The sequence below is a fragment of the Xiphophorus hellerii genome, chromosome 13 (genome assembly GCF_003331165.1).
Source record: "Xiphophorus hellerii strain 12219 chromosome 13, Xiphophorus_hellerii-4.1, whole genome shotgun sequence".
NCBI classification, from domain to species: domain Eukaryota; kingdom Metazoa; phylum Chordata; class Actinopteri; order Cyprinodontiformes; family Poeciliidae; genus Xiphophorus; species Xiphophorus hellerii.
In genome coordinates, this window is record NC_045684.1 from 10,994,555 (window position 1) to 11,007,258 (window position 12,704).

The window sequence follows — 12,704 nt, forward strand, 5'->3', positions numbered from 1 at the left end:
TTGTCCTGTGTGCATATGAGTGAAGGAAGATAACGGATGCTGCAGACCCACGATCTGTTACAAATGTATGAGGTGATGTTTACTGAGCTCCTCAGTGTATGCACATGATTTGGTGGAGATATTGATCCTGTTCAAGAGCGGAGATGAGAAAATATCCCCTTTCTGGCAGTAAAATACATTGATGAAGACTCAATGACCAGAAGAAATGTACAGTAAATAAGAAAAACAGTTTAATGAGTGCTCCTTCTGGGTAAAAAGCTCAGAATGGTGAAACCATGATCACTATCTGCTAATATTCATTACTCTGTAAATTTGCTGATTCTGTATAATTTCTGTAGGACAGGTGGGACACACACATAAACGTCAAACAAATAGTGAGCGTTTTTACTGCTGGATCCATTAGGGCTGAAGGATGTCCAGCACACTCAACGGGCTGTTAAAGTGATTTACATTCAGGGCTGGTGTTACCCAGACTCCAGATAAGGTTAGTTGAGAATTTGCTCAGGGAACAAAGATCAAACTAAAGGGAGCTTATCCTTTCAATAAAACAGTTTATGGTTAAAAAATCTGTTTTGTATAAAAGCACACTGAGGTGGGACGCCGATTACTTTAAAGTCGATATGTTTTATTTTAATTCAATATTATTTTGGTGGTTTATTGGACCAACTGCCTCATGGATGTAATGTCTAAAGACATTAGATGAGCAAATGGTTGTAAGTGTATGCAGTCATTTTCAATAAATTAGAATACATACCCCGATGAGGCTTATTTGCAAGATTAAGATACTTTTTGAAAATAAATTTTAACAGGTAGTAAACATTCTTTTTATTTTCCCACATTGTTGTATTAAATTGTTTTTATTGGTCTGGTGTAATATTGTAATCTTCAATGTTTTCCATTAGTTGTAAGTGGGAAATCATTATAACAAGCAGAAGTCATTTATATGATGTTTTTCACTTTGTGAACTTAGTTATTGAAAAAACAAAATCATTATTGTATACAGGGTATAAGTAATTCTGCTAATAATTTTCTAATTCTAATTTTCTAATTTATCAAATTTGAATTTTACTGTGTGTTTGTATGGATAGTCAGACATGTAACACTGTTTTGTTTCTAGATGGACATATAGAAAGTTTTATAGATAGATACAACATTGAGAACATCTGTGGGGGTGTTAAGCCTATAAATGTCTTTTTGTCTCAGAGATTATTACATTCAAATTATAATCATGGTAATATATGATAGCATTCCAATATTTTTCCAAATTCTGCTTCTGTTAGCAAATTGTTGGAGTGGATTTAAGTCATTTTAATCTAAACAAGGGGTTATAAATATAACAAAATATATCTGATTCACTCCCACCTCAACCAGGGCAAAAAGCTCAATGCATGACAGCTCCAACTTTAAATATTTATCACTATAACCTGTGTTATGCTTGAAAGTGATGTTAAACTAACACTACCTGACACACTCAGGTAATGCGTTCACATAGACCGAAAATAGCTCTAGTACACATTATCAAATCTTGTAAGTTTGAACCTGATAACGGACTGTCTAAACTATGAACTGAGCATCGTCCCCAGACTGGATAGAAGAAAGCCTGCGAGGTAAGGACTGAATGTGCTGCAGATCAGACAGAACATGAATGTTAGGAGGGCAGACAAGACCAGAGAGGAGGAACATTAAAAACCTCAAGAACATCAAATAGTGACCAAGGCTGTCCTCCCTAGTGTTTGTTAAAACAAAGCATCTCTTGTGAGTGGCTACAAGAAGGAAACCCGACTCAACACATTCCACACAGCGACTGACAGTCGGTTTCTCTGTGTGAGGTTCTGCGGTTAGGATATTGCTGCTGGTGTGTGCGAAGGCAGTGTGCTTTATATGTGAGAACACTGCAGGGTAGAAGTAATTCTGCTAAAAACTTAGCACGACAGCACTGCTTCTCAATCTCTCTCACACACACACATGCAGAGAAAGCGTATTCGGTCAATCACTCCGGTGTGGAAAAAACATCTGCTGATGATTGAGGGGATACTTTAAAAACTGAAGGATTGTACAGATCCCCAAGACTGCAAGATGGCCCACCTGAAGGTTCAAAACAGCAGGAAATAAAATCAGTCCAAAAAAACAAGCAAAAGAAAAAGAAACAACACTTCTGTTTTTCAAATGAAACCTTGTGATATGAGCCCAGAGCTAATAGCTGAATATGAATCTGTGTGGAATGCAACACCTTTCATCTTGTTCTGCTATGCTAAAGCTTTCTTTACGAAAAGCCTTAAGGTGCCCTTTATGTTTGGGGTAATCCCAGCAAACAGAGCCAACTGCCCCAGTCTTTCACTCTGGTCTGCAGCATGAATCCCTCCTTGGGGCAAAGAGATTTCCAGGGTTGCCCTGCTATTACCTGGACCGTGTACAAGAAATATCTTGCTACATTATGAGCAATGGAGGCAAGCTGGTGATTTTATCTAGCAGAAGCCACATATAAAGAAGGTTAAACCAACATTCAGGATATTTCCTAAGCTGACAGAAATCCCAGGAGGGCTTTTTTTAATATTTCAAAAACTTATTCTTAAAAAAGGGTAATAACGAACATATGAGAGGCTTTGAGATCAAAGACACACAATCACCAGACACTTTGTGAGGCAGAATCTGTCCAATTGCTTGTCAACACAAATAGTTTCTGGATGCCTGAATGCAATGAGCTGCTGCCATTTTATTGACATGAAGACAACATGATGAATTTCAAACTGAGAATCAGAGTAAGGAAGAAAGAGGACCGAAGTGGCTTTGAACATGACAACGTTGATGTTGCCAGTTGGGCTCGTCTGGGTATTTCAGAAACTGCTGATCTTTGTGAATTTTCACACACGTCTCGTACATTGAGCATGCTCAGAGAAAGTGAGTGACAGTTGATGAATTTGCCTTGTTGATGTTGGAGGTTGTGAGCAGAATGGTTTGAGGTAATAGAAAGGCAAAGGTAGCACAAAAAGCCTAAGGTATTTAGGTTGGCTGTTTTGTATGAATGTGGGTTTTTGTTGGTACATATTGTGTCTTTGTTTGTATTCTCTTGTTTTGCATGTATATGTTTTTAACAAGGAGCCCTGAGACAAAGTTTTTACAATTGTCTTCTATCTATCTATCATGATCTCCGAATGCATAACATGACAAACCCTCAAAGGGCAGTATTACGTATTCTCCAGGCCGATAGTGCCATTTTATAGCACAATCGAGTAACTATGTTACCTTTAGTTGTTTTAAAAATGTCATGTATCAGATATGACTTATAAGAAATTTAACTTTGCAATTGGACGCTTTGAAATCTGCCTCTTTTAGAAGCTCCTGCTCTTTCCGACAAGTCACCTTTTCCAGATGCTTTTTAGTCCGAGTGGGCTTCACCAATCCTTGTACTTCCTGTAGAATGTCAGCCTTTCCAAGAAAATGATCAAGTAAAGGCTGAAACACTGCAAGAAACCCAATCCTGGTGCTTTCTGTAGTCAGTTTGTCCTTGATCTTTTTCATGGAGAGAAGAGACTTTGTTGCTGCCCTTCTAAAATCTCTGCCTCACCATGCATGCAAAAAAAACGCTTGCTGCTATTTCTGAGGAAGCTCTCCACAAGAGCAACTCGAATTCTTAACTAAATTCAATTTACTAGACATTTTTGGCACTTGCTGGACTTTCTTGGCCACCTTGAACCACAAATGGTTGATGCAGGTGCAGAGGCAAAATTTACTAAATTTTAAAGCTTGTATGCTGCTAATAAAATGTTTGCCAGAGAAATGTTTCCACTTCCTGATTAATTTCTACGGAGCCCTCCAGGAGACATGGGGGATTTTTTTTCTTTTGCGTTCCCTCGCAATACTTTTGCGTTCCCTCGCAATACTGTACTGATCAGTTATGCGGCATAATTGAATACTGTAAGCCTTTCTTACGGTGGCCGCTGTACTTTCTGCCTTAATATAAGGTTATGTAAGGTTTTTCCACAAATGTTAATATTTCGTTGTGAAATATCTGAAGTTTCATATCTTTTTCTTTAGGATAGAACAGCACCAAAAACCTATGATATAAACAGAAACTTTTCGTAAGTAGGAAAGAAATAAAAAACATCCTAATTTTGACTTTTCTGAGTTATTATCGCAGGGTAATGAGTCAACTGATAGTTTTAATTGTGTCTCTGTTGTGTTGGTTGTCTGAATGGTTTAAAGGGCCGTTTTCATGTTCAGATCCATTTTAGCCTCAACAGACATAAACATCCAGTGATTAAATCGACTTTCAATCAGTTTTTTGCACCAAAGACTTAATAATAATAAGCACGTTTTATTATTATAAAACACGACAAACTAATAGTGGTAGAGGGCCAAATTGGGGATAACTCGGGGAATCTCATCTGTCCTTGTATCAATCAACTCCAAACCTCTTCTTTGTTCTGTCACAATTATCGATTTATTCCATTTTGATTATCCTGCTCCAAACTTGGCAAGGACTGACCGCCCGGCTCACCCGCTTCCTCATACATACAAAGTCAGCAGGCCAGTAACCTTCCCATTCATACTTGATGAGAGCCACGCCCACATCGACACACCCACTGCCCAGGTGTCAAAGCCGCCTGCTCCTGTCATATCAATAATTACTTATTTCATTCATATGGCTCTTACAGAGCCTCAGTGAAAACTTGTTTATTATTATTAACTGTTTGGTGCAAAAAACTGATTGAAAATCGATTTTTTTACTGCATGTTTATGTCTGTTAAGGCTAAGATGGAACTGAAAGCAGCTCTTTAAACCATTCAGACTACGAACACAACAGAGAAACAATCAAAACTGCCAGATGGCTTATTACCCGAGATAATAACTCAGAAATAGGCCAAATAGTTTGGATGTATTTTTATTTCTTTCCTACTCATAGAAAGTTTCTGTTTACATCATAGGTTTGTGGTGCCTTTCTATACTAAAGAAAAAGATATAAAATGTCAGATATTTCACAAAGAGATATTAACATATATGAAAAAACCTTACATAACCTTGTATTAAGGCAGAAAGTACGGCGGCCTCCGTAAGAAAGGCTTACAGTATTCAATTATGCCGCATAACTGATAAGTAGATTATTGCGAGGGAGCGCAAAAACTTTTGCGAGGGAACGAAAAGGTTTTGTGAGGGAACGCAAAAGAAAACAAAATTCCCATGTTCACTGGAGGGCTCTGTATATTTCAATTAATTGTCTTATAAAAAAAATAATCTTCACATATCCAGTCTATACACATATGTACCACTAATGTGTTTTCTTTACCCATTTGCTGGTTTTCTTTCCAGACAATGAAGACAAGAAGTGCAAAAGGAGATGAGCATTTTGTTTTAACAAAATAAATATATGTTAGTGTGCTCAGAGCCTAAACATAAGATTAGATGTGCATTTTCACAACCGTTTTATTCATCCAGGACTATGACACATGTTAATGGCTGCGAGAAAAACTATGGTGAAGGATAGTTTTTGATTGATTTGTAGTATGCTTAAATATGTACAAATGTGCATATTAAAGGATGAAGGTGGAAAATGAAGCATGTAATTGCATTTGTCATGTCTTCATGGGAGATCTATTCTTCTCTGCAATCAGACTGGGATCATTTATCAAGAGTTTTCCGAGCACCTAATATGAAACAAATTAATCATTTCACACAAAAGGATTCTCCAAAAAAAATTACTCACTATGCAGAAAGGAAAGTAAAAATTGCAAATATAATCAGCTTTGTGTCTCAAATTGTATTTTGCTGAAACTGCAAAAGTTGTCAAAGACAACAAGTAAAAAATAAAGTTGCTCAATCTTTTTCCCACACCGTGGGAGCGTGCAGCAACATGCTGTTAGATGCACATGCAATATATTTTAAATGACACTGTCACAGCATAAGTAATCATCCTCTGAAAGTGCTTGAGAGTAGAAATAAACAGAGGAGAAAAGAGGAAAATAATGAGAGTGAGATGTTTGTAAAGGAGTAGAGAGTGAGTATAGGAAATAAGCATGAAAAGATTGAAAGACAAGAGAGAACAGAGGGAGCAACCCAAGGACGAATGTAACCCTATCTCAAATTCTGCCTCAGCAGATAAATTCATGAGGCCAATGTTATGTTCCCCCCTCTGAATCTGCGGAGCAATTTTAATGCCACGCGGGGAGATGGGTATCACACAGTGCACTGATTCACCCCTATCCGATGAAGGCAGAAAGTAGGGGCTCGGTAAATGTCTATTCAAAGCCTGCGCCAGAAAAGGATTGGCTGGGGTGAAACAGAGAGGAATTCGATAATTCACCTATGTAAGGGCCAGTGCATGCTGGCAAATGCACACTTGACACACATACAGCCGAGAGTGAGGAGAAGAAAAAGAGGACGGCGGATAAGTCACGAGGAAAAGACAGCACTGCTGTGCATGGCTGGTGCTGCACTTACCCCGGCACTCACAGGCAGTGTGAAGTGAATTTGAGAGTCTGTGTGTGTGTGTGATTGATGAGCTGTTCGTAAGTGAGATTTACCATTATGTGGAATGAGTTTCTGCACTCAGACAATATGTGTTTTTAGGCAGTTGTGTGAATGCGCGAGCCGTGTGTATGAATTTATCATTTGGAGATTTTAGTTTTTCAGTTTTCTCCAAGGTCTGCTGACCAAAGTAGAAAGAAGAAAAAGGGAAGAAATTTCCCTTCTAACTGAAGAGTGAAGCACATGTCCGACAGAGGGAGAGAAAAATGATGAACAGGAGAAAAAGGAGACGAATGAGTTTCACATTGTCTCCATATTGCACAGTAATTGAGAATGAAACAATTATTAATATTACACTATAAAAAAACATTCCTAATTTACGGTAAAATACTGGCAGCTGTGGTTGCAAAAATTTTTACCGTATAAATACGGATTTTGTCATATTTCAGTGGATTCCACTTTATAAATATAATTTTTCTTTTTTTTTAAAAAATATATGTATATTGTCTTGCAGAACTATTTATATCCTTTAAGTTTTTTGTCACATTGCAATCACAAACTTAAATGTTTTAGGGACTATATGTAAAAAGTGAAAAAAGGATACACAGCTTCAAAAGGCTTAAAAACAGATCTGAAAGGGATGGTGTGTATATACAATCCATATTTTTAGTAAATCCTCTACTTTTTGCTACAATAACAGCTGCAACTGTACAAAAATGGTTTTGGAGCGGCTTTCCCAAATCTTGAACATAAATCCATTCCAGATACCGAAATATGACATTAAACACACTATTTACTCTTGAAAACCCTCCAATGTGGCTGAATTCCAACATTTCGTCAGAGGAGATTGAGCTAAAAGAGCTTGATGCTGCCACCACCAAATTTTTATATGATTGTAAAACAATTTGTAAGCCTAGTATTATTCATGTTGCCTCACTTATTACTACTATGTTATTTATCAACTTTTGTTAATCTGGTGTACATACAACATACCAGTTAAATTACCTTTAAATTTGTGGTTCTAATTGTGGAACTCTTGCAAGGTGGTGTACTTGTTGATAAGACCAAGCAATTCAGTAGCCAGTGCTGTCCACTAAATCTGGTTTCCCATGAAGTCATCAGTCTAAGCAGCTTATTTGTTGATACAGCACACCATTTATTTATTCCACACATTAGTGTCCAACACACATTTTTATTGCTTACATTTGTAGGTTCCACTAACCAAACAGAAACAAAGCCATACACACATGAAAGGGAACTGAGATTGTTTCAAGTGTATAACCTTTCCATTTACAACCGGAGACTGGATTCTGCAGATCTTTCCATTTTGAGATCAGTCACCTCTGTTTGTTAAATTTGAATCATCTTCCAGAAGATGTGCTTTATTTATGGGCTATCTGTCCTTTTTATATGATGTAAAGTTGTAATGCAGATGGGCTTGAATGAGAGCCAGGAAATGGTCAGCTCTCCAGATTTATTACAGCTGGACAGAAATTTCTCTTCTTCTGTGATGAATAGATAGTCTCTACAAACATTTGGTTTCAGTTCAACTTTCTGTTGCCTGCAGGAACACAGTTTTATGACAGTCAGTTGTCCGTAGTCTGATGTTTCATCATTTGGAGAAACAAGCTAATAAAATCTTTTACAAGTTGTTTAAGAAAGATAAGGCTCTTTGCTCTTCCATTTATGATTTTGTTCTTTCGTCAGCATAAGAAACTATGTGAAATGATTGATGGTGATGCCTTTAAAATGAACTAATGTGTCATTTGGCACCAGGAACTGCTCTGTATGCTGTGTGTGGTGGACGGTGTTGGATCTGTGTTTAGGGTGGAGTGAGTTATCCCGATGGCTTCTTTGAATGGACTTATTACTGCTTCAACTGAAACAGGCAGACTAAAATGAACAACATTTAAATGACTGGCATTTGACCACAAAGCAAAAATATTTTAGCTATGCTTTACAGATTGTGAAGTTCTGCACCACTATGCAAAATGAATCAAATTACAGCTCAGATGGTTGCTAAATTTTATTTTGGGTGTTTTCCTAGATTTGCAGGAGAAAGGTCAAAAAGGAAGGTTAAACATAAATGGCATAATTTGCATTCATAATTAAATATGTATGCTGAAGTACCTCTTTTATTTTATTATTTTGTTATATTACATACATTTTTTTAATTGTATTTTTCAACATTTTTTTATAATAAATCTAATTTACCTTACTGTGATTTATTTAAATCTTTTTATTCTTTTATTTTTATTTAATTGTCTGTACATCATTTTATTTTATTGTGTTTTAATTTAATTCAATTTACTTTAATTAATTTAATTTGCTACCTGTGACCTCTTTCTCTTCCACGCTCAGGTGGCTCCATATTGCCCCGTACACGAGGAGCACCACAGAACGCTCCATTGGTTTAACACACGACACGAGGAAGGAGCTGCCAAACTGCCACACAATCAATTGCTTTTTAATGTTTTGAGTGCCTCCCCCCTCAAGCATTTAAAGCTGGGGTGCTTGGCTAATTTGCTGTGATTCACTGCACTGCTGGCACACAGTGTGTGTAAAGGGTGGTCTGCTGCGTATGTAACTGGTAGTCGATACGAGTGTGAGTCATAAAGGGGGACAGATTGGACACCATGATCCACTGACGGCCGTGACAGCTGGGGTTAGTTCCGAGCAGCCGTCTGGTTGCAGAAAGAGCCACTGGAAGACAACAGGGACGGGGCCACAGGGAAAGATATGGCCACATGGCTACTGCTGGCATGAGCGATTGATGGGATGTAGAGCAGAGCACAATGTGGCGGCTGGTTAATGGCCAGTGCCAAGCACTCTGAGAGGCCCTGTGACAGAGGGGCCGGAAGATGGATGACCATCAGGCGTTGCACAGGCTCGACGGGAATAACCAATATGGAGCTCACATATGGTAAAACAAAACACAAACAAAGCACACAAGAATGTGATGTCAAACATGACCAATTACACAAACACACAGTACTGTGCAACAGTCATTCAGTATGTTTCAATTGTCATGGGCAAGAGCTACTTGCGCTTTTTTAAACTGGTCGTGACAAATTTTTCTCTAAACTTTCAGGTGGGACTGATCTAAATCTGTCAAAAACCAACGTTGTGACAACACGCAGCAGACAAGGCAAAGACACAATACAAAAAAAAGTTTTTAGGCAACTCTAAGAAAGATAAATGTTTGTCAGAAACTACAATTCTGTCTTATTTGTGGCTAAACGAGGTGATTTCCAAAGCATATTGCTTGAAAACCCAGCATATAGCATCTATCAGGGCTTTGCTATGTTTCTTAATGCACAATGTTTTGTAAAACTAAGAAGCAGAAAACAAGTAGCCATCAAAAGCAAAAATCTTTTTCAAAGACCAGCTAAAAGCCCCAAGGCAGTCTGACAAAAACCACATTAAAACTAAATCTTGCTAATTGAAAACCATCTTAGTATCTAGTGGTCATTTAAAGTTAGAGGTATACTGAGGAATTGGGTGGCGATTGGAAACATTTGAGCTCGACTTTTTCTGATCTGTCGTCTGCTTGTCAAAGCCAGCTTTCTGACCATTGAAAGCAACACATCTAATCAGTAGCAAGCCACATTGACAACACCCTTTAGTGTGGAAGCAAAAAAGATTAAGTCAATTTCATTGTCATTGAGTCAACAAAAAAAAAAAAAAGAGAGAAAGCTGTGCTTTTCACAGTGGCATGTAGGCGTTTCCTTTGTGTTGCCACACTTAAACAGAGAGTTAAATTTTAGCAAAACTTATCATAGCAAAGTGGTTCTGTTTTATCCTCTTGTAGAGTCTGATTCCATCTGATACGCAACATCCTAGATTTGGAAAAGTTGATGATCTTTTGCAAACCTCACACACATTCTTCACAGGCATAACACAGAGGTTGATGCTTGATGTACTGACAATGCTAACTGGTAATATAAGATGGCAAATAAAGTTTACAATTTGAACTTTGTAATAATTTTGTCTTTGTTTTAGACAGCAATCAGATACTATTTACCTGCAGAGCTCTACTGCTAAGATAAATTATTAGGTAACAAAAAAAACTTCCTTGTATGGGTGCAATAAATGAATAAATATTTTGAGAATCCAAGGTATTATACACTTTGAATCTTATAGAAAATATGTTCTATAACAGATTCATTCTTTCTCTTAAAGAAGAAATTCATTTTAGTCATAATTGGTTGTATTTGTACAGATATTAGAGCTCCATATATGCAATTTTTTTACTGTCTTTAGAGATTTTCAGTGATGTAGTCAGAGGTTGCTCTGTACCTTTGAGAATTCTGCCATTAAATATTACAAATATTACATATTTGTACTATAATAGTAGAAATGTTATAGCCAAGGAATTCATATTTATAACAAGACAAATTAACATCAATACAAGCCAAAAGCTACCAGAAAACAAGAAACATCAATAAAGAGCATGTCTGGTTGAGAAGGTAGGAGGGAAAAGAGGTCAAGTCGGATGAAGAGGTCAAGTTTGCTAGAGAACTCATACAAAAAACTGAAAGTTGTAAGGCTGAAAGGGAAACTGAGAAGCTCTGAGGAAAGCTACCTCAAGGTGTGTGTGTGTATGTGTGTGTCTGCCTGGAGGCCTGCTGTGACCAGATTACATGTTCACTGTCCCGCAGTGGGAGGGGAAGTGAGACGGCTAGGACCGAGTGGTAAATGGCCCTAGCAGGGAGTCGCACGGCTGGTTGAGCTCCCCTCCAATGAGGGAGTACTGCACCATCAGCGGTGGACTCCAGCGTTAACTAGTTCATGAGGTTGAAACTCACAAACTCTAAGGAGAGGCCCTAACAAAGCTACCGAAAACCAGACTGATTAGTCTGGACAGAAATCATTTGCTATATCACACTTTTCCTGCAGGAACAAACAAATAAAGGGACTTCAACTTTACATGGCCTTGTTGCATCAATACTGCATGAAACATTTCTTGTTCTGCTAACTGGGCTGACTTGCAACTTCCTCTGAATACAAATAAAATACAGATTAATATTTGGCCCACAAGGTATGTGCTCAACTTGTGATTTTAAGAAATTGCCTATAATCTACTGAGTCTTTTCTTTGATGGCTCCATTAACTCACCAGCATGATGCCACTCATAGTAGCTTTGTTTTAACCAGGAGTCGCAATCGCTCATTTTTTATGAGTGTCGGATGCTCAATATGAGAATAAGAACCACATTTAATGTGCGCGGGGTGTCATGAATTATTTATACATTTAGTTGGAATAATATATGACATTTAAGCTTTGAATGATTTTTTAAAATCTCCATCCATCTATCTAAGTGTCCATAAATCCATCCATTTCACCTGTAACAGAGGTGAGTCTCTGACATCCCTCTCCACAAAGAGTAATACCAGGCTTCTAATGACTGTGGCACACCCAGAAAAAATGAAAATTCAGTTGTCCAACATACATAATAATAAGATATCTGAACCACTTCAACTGACTCAGTTAGCTGCAGTGAAGGGAGGTTTTGACTCTGAACTCTGCAGATGACAGAGCTCCTCATCTTATCTCTAATGCAGAGCCCTTCTGTTGCTTTCAGCTGCTTGTATCAGGGATCTTTTTCTTTCAGTCATTATCCGCATCTCATGATGGTTGGAAAAGAGACGGACAAGCAAAGCGAGAACTTCACCTTTCGAATCTGCACTTTCTTTTCTGGGTAAGAACAAACCAAAGGTCTCATTACTGCAAATGAAGCAACAATCCAATTGTCCATCTCCCATTCCATCATGCCATCATTTCTGAAAAAGACACAGATACTTGATCTCCTCCTCTCAGATCCACGGCTTGCCGTCCACATGGAAGAAAAATTTAGCTAAACTTGGAAAACACGATTTTCTTAAATTTACAGAAAATTAAAAGACAGTAAAATAAGTGGAGCCATCAAAAAATTGCATTGGCCAAAAAATAAGATCTGCATCCAGTGTTTGAAACTACTAAAAGTATTGATCTTATAGAAATAGAAACTCAAAACATTAGAGCAATAATTCTTTCATTTAATATTAATAATATTTCAGGGATTTAAATTTATGAGATGAGGTACAAATAAAAACAAGCACAATCCCTGTGGGTTCTTAACAGATTTGAATGTTGAAAACTTCTCTTGACTTTGAAGTTATTCTATTTCAATTTAAGGAGTGTCAAAACAAAAACTGTGAGGTGAGACGCTGGAGATTAATCGAAAACAATTCCTCCATTAG

At 37.6% G+C, this 12,704-nt stretch overlaps 1 protein-coding gene and 1 long non-coding RNA gene across 5 annotated transcripts in view; both read right to left on the minus strand.

The window, feature by feature from the left end:
* rbms3 (RNA binding motif, single stranded interacting protein) overlaps positions 1 to 12,704 on the minus strand; it is a 334,935-nt gene that overhangs the window by 20,262 nt on the left and 301,969 nt on the right. The window lies entirely within an intron of this gene.
* On the minus strand, positions 4,729 to 12,701 carry LOC116730752 (uncharacterized). The gene is made up of 3 exons (XR_004341403.1): positions 12,691 to 12,701; positions 10,525 to 10,532; positions 4,729 to 5,121 (listed from the first exon to the last, which is right to left on the minus strand). It is a non-coding gene; the product is annotated as an uncharacterized LOC116730752 (long non-coding RNA).